We start from the raw sequence: 13,980 nt of genomic DNA on the forward strand, positions 1-13,980 counted from the left end.
GATGGAGGGGGGACATGAATTTGGGGGCAGAGATGGAGGGGGAGACATGAAACTGGGGGCAGATGAAGGGTGTATATGAAGCTGGGGGAGAGATGGAGGGGGGGCATATAATTTACGGGTGACTGTAGGAGGATTATACAGGGTGCGGGCACATGAAAAATTAATGAGTGGGCGGAGTCAACATAACAGTGGGTGGGGCTAAATTTCCAGCGGGGCGCAAAGCGCGCCGCACATTTTGTCTCTCTTTTGGTTCTTCAAAAGTTGGGAGGTATGGGTACAGGGGGCAATGGAAAGATGTTAGAGGGTGGACGGGGGGGGGGGGATTGTTGGGACATCGGGTGTGCGGCACTGCGGAGAGGGAACTGGGGCATAATATATAATATATAAGTTTTTAGCTGGAGAATAATAATGATGTAGGCTGCTATGTTACTAGCATAGCAGCCTGTTTGGGGGTGGGACTTTCACTTTAAAGGAGTGTTCACATTGCGTTTTTGGCCTCCCTTGCCAGGATACGTTGGTAACCAGTCACAATCAGCTACCCACTTATCCCTGCACGGAGAACTGCAGGCCCCCCTTTTTTTATTGGCCAGTTCTTTGTGCAGGGATAAGTTGACAGTTGATTCTGACTGGTTACCAACGTATCTCGGCAAGGGAGGCCAAAAACACAATGTGAAAAAGCCCTGAGGATTTATTAAGAGGGCTCTTATAAATGGTGTTGGCTCTCTATAGGTGCTGTCACACGTAGCAGATTTTACCTGCAAATAGAATCTGATTAAGCCTTGTAATGATGCTAAATAAAGGGAAATGTAATACAGAATTGGTATGACGCAAAATAAGGTAGTTTTAAAATGGCGGGGGGGGGGGGGGGCAGACACTTAGGCTTTATGGGGCCCCAAAATTCCTGATGGCGGCCCTGCATGTATCAGTGATGACATTCTGATCGGGTCTGTATAGATAGCAGTTGATGAAATGCCCATCACCTCTGGTTTCTGCACAAAGAGATTCCAGTAGAGTATTAACAGTAAACAAATGACAACCCTAATAAATGTGATCTTATTTATTTTACATATTGTCAACACTATCCCAACTAAGGTTCACAATCTACATTCCCTATCATTAGGTCTTTGGAGTTTTGGAGTGTGGGAGGAAACCAGGGTACACAGAGAAAACTTACGCAAACATGGAGAACATACAAACGCCTTGCAGGACTTGTCCATGGTTGAATTCGAACCCACAGCACTTCTTACAATTAGAGGGATTGGGGGGGGCGGGGCCTGACCGCGCAGCATGATAGACGCGAGTCTGTAGAGCTCCGTACTATCGGGACTGTAAGAGGTCGTTTCCAGCTATCCCACCGGACGGTCATGGGCAAAACCGGCAGAGACAAGCAGGGGGACACCCCGGGAACCCCCAAGATGGCCAAACACCATGTAGACCTGCAACGCTTTGTGAGGAAGAAAGGCTTACCTTTACCACGCTCCTTCCCCAATATGGCGCCGGAGCAACGGCCGGATGCGGACTCTGGTGACGACTCTGAAATAGAAAGCACGGCTGAAGGTGAGCTCTCGGACACAGGTCTCTCACAAATTACACGCAAATTCCTCCAAAAATCATTGGAAAAAGCTATTAGTAAGGCTATGTCACCTGTATTAGCTGAACTTGCATCCATAACAGCTGAAATCAAGGCCACCAGCAGTAGAGTACAGGCTCTAGAGGAGGCTCACTCCGCCATTAAGGACACTGCAGATGCGGTCTCAGATAAATTACAATACCATGACGAACTCTTGGACCGTTCCCTTTCACTAATTGAGGACCAAGAGAACAGGAGTCGTAGGCGGAATATAAGGCTGAAAGGGGTCCCGGAATCCTATGGCCCTGATGATTTACCCAAGATGGCGGATAGCCTGTTCTCAGATTTACTGGGCACTGAACGTGCGTCACATATTGTGATTGAGAGAATCCACAGGTCCTTGCGACCCAAACCTAAACAAGGGGAACCTCCTCGTGATATTATTTGTGGACTTTTGTCCTTCAGAGACACCCAGGCTATTTTGGTGGCGGCTAGATCCAAAGAGCAGCTCTTACTGGAAGGAGTTGAGATTGCATTATACCAGGATGTCGCACCATCTATGTTGGCAAAAAGAAGGTTACTTAAACCACTACTAGATGAATTGAGAGCTCGTAACATCCAATACATTTGGCTGTACCCTTTCGGCTTGGCGATTTTGACTGGGGGAAAGCGCATTATAGTACACACACCTCAAGACCTGCCAGCTGTCTGGGCCTTACTGAATATGGAACCTATGGACTTACCTTCGTGGCTACCTTCGCAGAATTTGGACCCTGTCCCGGTAATTCCACCTCTCACTACTGGATCTGATCTCCACAAGCTAAAGTCCCCGAAATCTCGCAAAAGTCTAATGAAACACCGGCCTGTGTGATCTATTTTTTATCAATGGAGCTGCATAATCTCGGTTGTTATTGCCGCTAATGGTTTTTGGAACCTTGGTTCGGTTCACTCAAATATTTATGACTTTTGCAATTTTCTTTTCTCTCCCCCTTTGATAAGGTTATGGAGATTTATCTACCTTGGCTATGAGTGGTTGAGCGCTTGTCTGGCATGGGCATGCGCATAATCTCTCTCTGAGTTGTTATGTTATATTGTTGTCTCGCTATGTTGCAGAATGTTTCCCATATAATCTTATGGTACTACTTTTGCCCGTGTTACCTTTTGGTTGGTAATATCTATTACTTATCTTCTTTGAGACGACCCTTACGGTCCACATCCGATCAGGATACTTACCTGTTCTGTTTACTGAATAGATTACACTTAGAAGTGTTCTCTAACATTGTCTTTTAGGTTGTTATTTCCTTGTCATAGATTTATTGTTCTTTCCCAACGAACGTGATCTGTGTTGTGCTGCTACTTATTTTTCTTATCTCAGTACCCTACTATACGTGTTTCTCTGATTTACCCATACCACATCCCTTCCTCTCGTCCATCCTTATACCTTTCCTCTTCCTCCTCTGCTCCCCATATTCGCACTATGCCTCTAGCGAACCCACCCTCCTATACACTGTCCTCCTTTAATGCTAAGGGATTGAACTCCCCACATAAAAGGCATTGGCTGATGTCTCTATCAAAACAACTGAACACTGATATATTGGCTTTGCAGGAAACTCATTTTAAATTAGATCGAATCCCTAAACCATAAAAGTCGATATATGATAGGTGGTATTATTCATCACATCCGACTTCGTCTTCTAAAGGAGTCGCTATTGCACTGAAAAGATCGTTCCCATTTGTTTTTGCACAACAGCTTGCGGATAGTGAGGGCAGAGCGATCTTCATCAAGGGCCATGTTTCCAATCACCCATTAACTATTGCCTCACTTTATGCCCCAAACCAGGGACAGCTTTCCTGGCTCCTACAGACATTAAAGAATTTAGCTCAATTTGCGGAAGGTGAGATATTGATCGGAGGTGATCTAAATGTCTTATTAGACCCCGTATTAGATTCATTCTCACATAAATCGTCATTGTCACAAAAAGCTATTAGACATTTGCACCTAGCTTTACAGGATTTAAATCTTGTTGATTCTTGGCGACTGATGAACCCTTCGGTTAGAGACTACACTTTTTTCTCAACACCCCATAACACTTACCAGCGACTAGATTATATTCTTTGTTCTAAATCATTGTCAGCTAGTATCTCTTCTTCCCGGATTGGCATAATTAGTATCTCAGACCATGCCCCTGTATCTACCTCATTTGCTCTCCCTGATCTACTCCCTAAAGAGTGGACATGGCGCTTAAATGAGCAACTATTGGATAACCCTTCGATAAAAGACTCGATAGGAATAGAACTAGGTCATTATTTCCAGCAAAATCAGACCCCCGACCTCTCTCCCTCTCTTGTTTGGGAGGCACATAAGCCTTATATTAGAGGTCTCTTTATCTCCAAAGTGTCTGCCTTAAAAAAAGAGAAAAGAAAAGAGCTTGACTCTCTAATGTCACAAATTGCAACACTGGAACGTCTCCAGAAGAGGAAAGCTTTTATAGCAGCACATTCTGACTTAGTCTCTCTAAGAGAGAAACTGAAACAGCTACTACATTCCTTTTCAGCTAAATCCTTTTTGCACTCTAGAGCCCGATTATATGCCCACGGCAATAAAGGGGGCAAACTCATGACGGCCATGTTACGAAAAGAGAGGGAAAGGGCACATATTGCAGCCATCAAGCAGCAAAACGGTACAGTAGTCCAAGATACCCTTAATATAGCTAAGGAATTCCAAAAGTATTACTCCTCCCTATATAACCTACACCAATCTGAGGGAGCTCATGATCCCCTACATGCGGGCTCCTCTACTGGTGGCCTATCCCCCACTATGACCTTTTTGCGGTCGCTTAAACTACCCCAACTTTCCGAGGACATGAAAGTAACTCTTTTATGTGCTGTTTCAGAAACTGAGGTGAGGGATGTATTATCTAGCCTACCCAGTGGAAAAAGCCCAGGCCCTGATGGCCTTACCACTTCTTATTACAAAGCTTTCCAGTCCCAACTGATACCACATCTCACCTCTTTCTGCAATTCCCTGCTTCAGGGTGAGCCCATGGTGCGTCAATCTCAAGAGGCCCACATTACATTGATTCACAAAGAGGGCAAGGACCCTACACAATGTTGCAATTATAGGCCAATATCCCTGCTTAATTGCGATTTGAAAGTTTGGGCCAAAATATTAGCGACACGGATAAAGGATATAGTTCCTCATTTGGTTAATGAGGAACAGGTTGGGTTTGTGAAAGGGAGGGAAGGAAAGGAAAACACATGTAAACTCTTACACATAATTGAACTAGCAAAACGGACGAATCGCCCCTTATTGTTGTTCAGCGTCGACGCCGAAAAGGCGTTCGACCGTGTAAACTGGTCCTATATGCATGAAACATTATTGACTTTTGGCTTCCCCTCCGCTTTTGTTAAAGCCGTTTTCTCGCTTTACTCCCAACCTCATGCGAGATTGAAGGTAAATGGCTCTCTCTCTGGCTATTTCAATATTTCAAACGGTACCAGGCAGGGGTGCCCTTTGTCCCCGTCCCTTTTTGTACTGGTACTAGAGACCCTTCTGCAGGCTGTACGCCAAAACCCACATATCCGGGGGTTCCAAGTCGCCAAGAAGACGATACAAACAATGGCCTTTGCCGACGATGTATTGTTTCTATTATCAGATCCCCTTAAAGCTCTCTCCGAGCTTCAATCCCTTATTGACACTTATAGCTCCCTTTCCAATTACAAAATAAATGTCACAAAATCAGAGATCCTAAACATCTCTGTCCCTCATCCGCAAGCTGTTGAATTGAAAGCTAAAGTCCCATATCAATGGAAGGAGCAGTCTTTGACATACCTAGGAGTCCAGATCCCGACCGATATATCCAAGGTTTATTCTCTGAATTATGCCCCTTTACTTTCTAGACTCAATGCTATACTAAAAGATTATAACTTACCTTACTTATCCTGGCTGGGCAGGAGGAATGTTCTCCAAATGTATGTTGTACCCAAAGTTATGTATATTTTACAAATGTTGCCCATTTTCCTCCCTAAGTTCTATTTCCTACAAATTAGACGTTTGTTTTCCACTTATGTGTGGAATCATAAGACACCTAGATTGTCGTACTAACTTCTCATTCGACGGAGAGATGAGGGAGGCATAGCTTTACCTGATATCTACTCTTGCTATTCAGCGATTCAGTTATCCCGCTGGATGTTCTATGTTCTTCCGCACAAACAGTCGTTACTCACTGATCTGGCCCAGGAATTATTTGGCGGCAACTTCAAAAAATTCCTATGGTTTCCTACACGCTCTGGTGCACAGCAACACCTGAGCCCTTTACTTAAGGGCCCCTATATTGTTTGGTTATCACATAACCAGAGTTTAGCTCCTATGCCATCGCCGATTATGACATCAGACCTGATCCCTTTCCTCCCTTCTCTAGCACAGTCACCTCATGACGTGGCTGGATCCCTATGGCAAGTTCTAGGGAACGTTAAGATTAAAGACCTGGTACAGGACAATTTGCCGATTTCACGAGATAAGCTCCAAACGCTACTTCCTTCTGTAAAACTGAATTTCCTTCTATATGCTCAATTCCGCGGTACAATGATGCGACTCCTCAGCTTCTCTGATTTGAGTCGCAATCTAACGACCTTTGAGAAGGGACTAGCCGCTCTTCTCCCATCTCAACGAAAAATTGCCACATGCAAACGCTGGCTTTCTGATAAAGATGATTCCAGTAAGCCCACCTTCATAACTAATTGGGAAAGAGAGCTCTCTCTAACTTTTTCTGATGATGATACGGAATTTATTCTGCAACATAGTATGGGTCACTCAAGATGCGTTAGACAACAGGAACTGCATTATAAAATACTTACCAGGTGGTACCGTACGCCAGACTGGCTTTATAGACATGGTCTTAGTGATTCTGACGCATGCTGGCGTTGCAAATGTGAGAAAGGAACGATGCTCCACATCTGGTGGTCTTGTGATCTACTTCAGCCCTTTTGGAGGGAGATTGAGCTATATATGGATAAATTGTTCCATGTCACACATCCACTATTCCCTGATTTAGTTTTCCTCACGGGTCCAAGCGGATCCTGGAAGGCGGCTAGACGAGAGCTATGGTTCCACTTGATAGGTGCGGCTAAAGCGCTTATCCCGTTATATTGGTTATCTACTTCAGTTCCTACCCTAGATCTATGGATAGAAAAGGTGCACCAACTCGCAAGATTTGAGGAGTTGGTCAGCTGGCAAACTAGATCCATGACAAATATGTTAAAGTATGGGCCCGCTGGTGGAAAGGATTCAGGTAGTTGCTGAATATACTTATGTCCATATACTGTGTTAATCCTTACTTAACTGTTGTCCCCCCTCCCCCCCCCCTTACTTTTCTTTCTTCCTTGGGTGCAGCACGACCCTCTACGTATTAAGGTTCAACTGACTCTTTGTAACAACCTAACTCAACTTAGTTGAGCTTCTATGTTTATTATTTGCTTTTATATGCTTTATTTCGATAATGTCATTCATGGTTGTATTACGCTTTGTTTTTTTCTTTGCACTTATGGTGTGATCTATTATGTTCAGTTGTAATACTCCAACATTTATTTGTCTGTCTATTATGGCTGTTTACACAAAAATTTTCAATAAAATGTGAATTAACAAAAAAAAAAACAATTAGAGGGATTGTGCCCCTCAGCTAAGCTTTTAAGTTTGTTGTGACATGTCACAGGATCAGAAGAACAGACTGAAAAACGAATGTAATGACTAGGGTTGAGCCGATCTTGACTTTTCAGGATCGAATTTGAAATCCGATTTCCGATCATTTTTCATTCAAACCCGATCCCAATTCCAATCCCAATGCAAGTTAAAGGGATTTTTTTACTAATCGGAGATCGGATTTTAAAAACGATCCTATTCACTACACAGCAGGGAATCTAACAACTGAAAGCTTTAATTGTTAGAATCCACGCTGTGTAGTGATTAAAAAAATTCCCCCGGCTACCTAAGCCCCCCCTGTTGTCTACTTACCAGCTGCCACTACCGATCCGCGCTGTTCTCGCTCCTCTTTCTACTGCGCTTGGTATCTACTCTTCTGTTTCCTCCCTGCTATGCCGTAGAAATAAATGGACACAGCCGGCGCGCAGGGGGTTAAGCGCCGGATGCCGGCACAGGATGTGTGCCGGCGGCATCCATTCATTCTTAACATTGTTCGCTTTTCCCACAATGCTTGCAAAGCATTGTGGGAAATAACCTCGATCCTGCCTAAAACTATCGGGATCGGAATTCCGATCTTTTCCAATCCTGATCGCTCATCCCTAGTAATGACTGATACAAATGGGGCATATATGCATTAAGAAACTGTAAGACAGAAGCTTTTGTCCATTTTGTTACTTTTTCAATGGAAGAAGTCCTGCGCGTAAGAAGATGGGGCAGACAGAATATGGTTACACTGGTTTTCCTGGATACAGAATAAACGTCTGTAATGGCATAACAGAATATACTGTATAATAGAAGCAGAAAATCCATAGAGGAAAACTCTGATGACTTTCTATGGGGAAAAAAAAGCAATGTGTTTCCGCCATGGATTTTTCCACAGCACTTTTTTGCTGCGGTCCACTACATTGGGCTTTAGCCTTAACTTGATGCATTTTAAGCACAATTAGTCACATCTGCTTTTAGACCATTGTGCTCCATATATCTGGTGTAACGTTATGGCCCAATGTAAGGCCCCCTTGCACACAAACGTGTGAAAAACTTGGATATAGAGCATACATTTTTCATTCTGTACTGGCAATGGACTTTTAAAGGAAGTGGCCTAAATATCGGATCAGTGTAGGGCCAACTGCATACACCAAACAAGTCAACTTATTTGTGTCTAGTATTGTACTACAACCCCTTCAATCAGCTGATTGGTGGGAGAGCTTGAAGACAGAGCCCCCACTCATCGGATTGATAGTCTACCCCTTAAGCAGTCCATTTATGGTCAGTGGCCAATAGATAACATAGTTAGAGATCTGTGGAGATACATAGATCTATGACAGTCAAGGTGGTCCTTATGATCGTAAGCTGGTTGGTGTCCCTTCGTTCTAGTTTACAACTCCCATTGAGACAAATTTTTCGATGTCTATAAAATCTCAGAAATAAAAAAAAAATTAAAAACAAGCCTTTAAAATTTGTTATACTTCTCTTAAATCCTTTATATTATAAATGTGAGTAAAATATTGGAAAATACTGCTAATCCCTGCAGATAGCGGTAGAACGTATTAGTGACGAGGATGATCTTCAGTGAACAGACCTGTGTCATTGTGCACGCAAACTCAATTTTCCAACCATGAATCATCTTCTTACCATGGGTGTTGGCATGGAAACATGCTGGAAGGTGAAGAGCCTAAAAGTCACTTCATTCTGTGTAATCACATCCACCGCGGTAAACCAATACTGCAGAGCAAAATGCACATGAAATCTAAGGTCTATCTTTTGTAAAGGCATATGAAAGCTAAGGTTTATCCGTTGCATTACTTAATATAGACTTTATGTTATTGCACATAGGGGCTGATTTATTATGCCTTGTACTGCAGTTTTCAAAAAAAAAAAAAAAGGCATTCTCCCTTACCACTATTCCAAAATACAGCACTCAGGGGGCAGGGCCATAGGCTAGTTTTATTGTTATTTACACCAAAAATGTAGGAACTCCAGTGTTAGACGGGATGTCTAGGGCCCACCAGTGGAATTGATTCTAAGGGCTTATCCTACTACTTTTGGCATACAAGCTATGAAAAAAAAAGTAAAAAATTCAGCAGCCGTTGTTGATGAACTAGTGAGGTATATGAGTGATGTCACTGGTCACTCTCCAGCGACCCTGAGGATTTCCAGCAATTATGTGCTGTGGACAGGTGACTGTGTTTTGTTTTGTCTGTTTTTTTACAGCTTCCCAGGCCACCAGGAGTCGTTCCAGTTCATGGACAACCTCTTTAATATTACACCCTAATGCCCCACACACAGCATGGGAGGGACCAATGGAGGGACCAGTGAAGAGGCCCACTGTATAGGTGGGGAGGGGGGGGACCAGTGAAACGACCACCTTATGAAGAGATCAGAGAATGGGCCATGTAGTGGCATAAAGCAGAGTTAACTCATTGTTTACCTGTCTGTTATCTGATCTCACTCTGTCTCTCTGCTCCAGACGCACTGTTGTGATGTCATGTGCACCCAGCACTGGAAGCAGTGGGAGGGTCTGCAGAGCAGTCAGGTACATTTTACCACTTATTCTACGAGCTTGTAGGCCACAGACTTAATGTGGCCTGTGGACCACAAGTTGGAGAGTAATAAAGTAGGAAGCCCGTGGATCCAGATGGAAGAAGTGGGAAGAAGTGGCTGCATTCTTCACTTACCAATCTCCGCTCCTGCCCACTGCCTCCTGATATTCCACTGCCTCCTGATATTGGATTGAGGCCAGCACAATCAGGTTGGAACTAGTACCTGTTCTTGTCATGTTTCTAGGCTGCTGCCTCTCTAAACATTGACCCAGTGGGCCACACGGTGGCTCAGTGGTTAGCATTGCCGCCTTGCAGTGCTGGAGTCCTGGTGTTCAAATCCTGCCAAGGGCATAAAACCATCTGCAAGGAGTTTGTATGTTCTCCCCGTGTTTTCATGGATTTCCATACCATATTCCAAAGACATACTGATAGGGAAAAAATGTACATTGTGAGCTCTATGTGGGGCTCACAATCTACATTAAAAAAAAACAAACAAAAAAAAAAACATTGACCCAGTGGGCCAGGAAAGCCACGTATTGTCCTTGTCCATAAATTCTGCTCCATGTGTCAACAGTGACATGCACCTTTCCCCAGTCTGACATATCGAAGGAAAGGCCCACATTCTCTGACACAGGATGATATAATGCACGGACAACTTTCCTAGAGAATGACAGCTAGGTATCCTCCATCAATGTGGAGCACATGCCATCATTTGGTGAAATACAGTGGAATCTACTAAGTGATACTGCAGCGATTACACCACAAGAAGCTTTGCCATGTGCGAGATAAGCTGCAGAACTGCTGGATGACTGGGCACATATTGCTGTTCCTGTACATACATTTGCTTATTGATGAGTGATGTTGTTGTGGAAAAGGAGGAGGAGTAACAACTGATGGTCCCAACCCTATTTATAAGGCAAGAAATCCCATTTATTAAACCTGAAAGGGCACACCTGTGAAGTGAAAACCATTTCAGGTGACTACCTCTGGAAGAGAATGCCAAGAGTGTGTAAAGCAGGAATCAAAGCAAAAGGTGGCTACTTTGAAAACCTAGAATATAAGACATATTTTCAGTTGTTTCACACTTTTTTTGTTAAGTATATAATTCCACGTGTTACTTCATAGTTTTGATGCCTTCAGTGTGAATCTACAATTTTCATTCTATGTCATATATCAATTGCACCAGGTACTTATTTGTTATCCTACTACATTTTATTTGTACCTACTACATTTTATTTGTACCTACTACATTTTATTCGTTAACCTACTACATGCCAATACTTTTTATCCTACTACATGCCTTTTTATCTTGTTATCCTACTACATTTGTTATCCCACTACATTTTATTTGTTAATCTATTCGTTATCCTACTACATTCCAATACTTTATGTTTATTCGTTATTCATGCATGACAGGTGTTAGCTGCGGCGGCCAGTGCGTAGCGATTGTCACCAGTAAACAGTTCAGCAGGTCCTCTCGCCTGGACCTGTCGCCACATGAATTCCACCAGGTATGATTGTAGGTGGTGCCTGGCTGTGCCCCGGTGCCTCTTATTTCTCCACTTCGCCAAACCCCACATCCTTTCGACGGTCTGCGTGTGCGTACCCGTCTCAGGATCGACGAAATTCCGCGAATGGTTGACAGTGGTATGTCGGTAGCCGGCTTGCCGGAGGGCCTCGTTGTCGTATCCCTTCCAGCAGTCGGAATGTAGTATGGAGTCCGGGGCCACGTGTTTCCTAATGACTGATGTCAGGGTAGAGGCACTTCTGTCCAGCACCAATTCCAGGAAACACTCTTTCGTCTCCCTGCATATTCCACCAAATACCCATTGCTGAGGTAGTACTCTGCCAACGTTGTTTTTCCTCTTTGTGAAGACGCTCTCGTCGACCTCGACTACCTTATTTGCGCCACCTACCTGGTTTACGGAACGGCTCGCTAGTTCCACCGCACATGCCTGCCTCATGTAGTTGTTCCAATCGACAGTTGCCGAGATCGACATCTCTAGTTGTTCCTTGCACCAGGCAACTGATGTCAGCTCCTTACACTAGCAGTACATGAAACGGAGGATCGTGACGAAAGTAAGGCAGGATCCCTCGAACCAATTACCCGACCTCAACCCATAACTTGTACAGCACTTGGTCTTCGCGCAAATCCACCGGGCGCCGGACCTGTTGAATTTTAAGTTCATTTGATGACCGCTGCCGCATCTCCTCTCTGACGGCAATAACCCTTTCCTCTGGAAAAGCTGTACGGCGGCCTCCTCCGTACCAGGTAAGTCCCATATCTTAATTTTATTCCATTCTGGGCACGAATAAGTACCCCCCCCCAGGGAGTGAACGCGTGTGAGTCAGTGCAAGACTTACACATATTCCCACCTGTTGCCCAAGGCAACCAGATTACAGATAATACTCATGAGGGAAAGTGAAAGCAGCAAGCTGATTGGTCGCTATGGTCACCTCTAATAACCCAAAATCAGTCTTCATAGTCAGCACAGAGCCTCCTCAGTCGTCATAGTCACCACAGAGCCTCCTTACCGCGAGCGAGGCTAGAATGTAGTAGGATAACGGAATGTAGTAGGATAACAAATAAGTACCTATATTTTCAGTTGTTTCACACTTTTTTGTTAAGTATATAATTCCACGTGTTACTTCATAGTTTTGATGCCTTCAGTGTTAATCTACAATTTTCATAGCCATGAAAATACAGAAAACTCTTTGAATGAGAAGGTGTGTCCAAACTTTTTTTTTTTTTTTTTTTTTTAATGTAGATTGTGAGCCCCACATAGAGCTCACAATGTACATTTTTCCCTATCAGTATGTCTTTTTTGGAATATGAGATGGAAATCCATGCAAACACGGGGAGAACATACAAACTCCTTGCAGATGGTTTTTTGCCCTTGGCAGGATTTGAACACCAGGACTCCAGTGCTGCAAGGCTGCAGTGCTAACCACTGAGCCACCGTGTGGCCCCGTGTCCAAACTTTTGATCTGTACTGTATGTCCTTATCTCTACTCTGTTTACAATTTTCTACTTTTAATCCCCTTATCTGTCCTCTATTCAAATCTTCTCCTAGAAAAAAAGAAAAAACATCTAAAGTAAAGTGACACATTTTAAACGGACAGCGTTTGCTATCAGCATAAAAAAGTGTCAGTTCGCAATCAGTATGTGCTTCAGTCCGTTTTTAGTCTCAAACTGAATTCAAACGGACTGATCACATAAGCATGTGTGAACCAAGCCTAACAGAAAGTCTGCAGAGGAAAACTCTGTGAACTTTCTGTTCAAAGCGCTGCGGGAAGAACCGCGATGCTCCCCCAGCGCTTTAGCGCAGCGTTTCCGGCCCGTGGGGCATTAGCCTTAAAGAGGTATTTATTGTTGTTGTTATATTTAATGCGGTCGTGGACAGAGCTAGGACAGGGCTATTCAGGACAACACTAAAGCACTGACTCATAAAGATTTATGTGTGGTTTATTGTCCCAAAATGACCTCACATGTTAAAATTTGCTATTTATCCAATATCATAAATTCCAATATAAAAAAAAAAAAACACACTTAATGCAACACATTTTTTTTTTTTTTTGGTCACCTTGTCTCATCACAAAATAAAGTAATCAAAAAGTCACATGTACTAAAAGCAGTTCCACTAAAAACCACAGCTTGCCCTTAAAAAAAGAGCCCTCAGAAAAATAAAAAAAGCTATAGATGTCAGAATATGGTGCCCTCAATTAAATTTTAATTTTTTTGCAAAATTTTATTCGATTCAGTAAAAAGCAGAACATTTAAAGGGACCTGTGGTATTGACTTTACAGTAATGACTAAAAAAGTTACCACGATAGAACAGCAGGTTGTTTTCATGAAGCCCCATCAAAAACATTAAGAAAAGCAACAAAACATTAAATGTATCCCCAAATGGTGTCATCAAAAAAATACACGTTGGCATGTAAAAAAAAAAAAACCCTCATATGCCTATGTTGAAAGAAAAAAGTTATGCATTTTTAAATGCAACAATAGAAAAATGAAGTTGATGTGGCCTTAAAGCTTGAACTAAGCAGTGTCTATTAACCCCTTAACGCTAAATCACGTACCTGTACGTCAGGGAATGTGGTTAGTTCCCGCATTCCCACGTACCTGTACGTGATAGAGATCGCACGGGTTCAGAAGCAGAGCCCGTGCG

The sequence above is a fragment of the Leptodactylus fuscus genome, chromosome 1 (genome assembly GCF_031893055.1).
Source record: "Leptodactylus fuscus isolate aLepFus1 chromosome 1, aLepFus1.hap2, whole genome shotgun sequence".
In the NCBI taxonomy this organism is placed as follows: Eukaryota; Metazoa; Chordata; class Amphibia; order Anura; family Leptodactylidae; genus Leptodactylus; species Leptodactylus fuscus.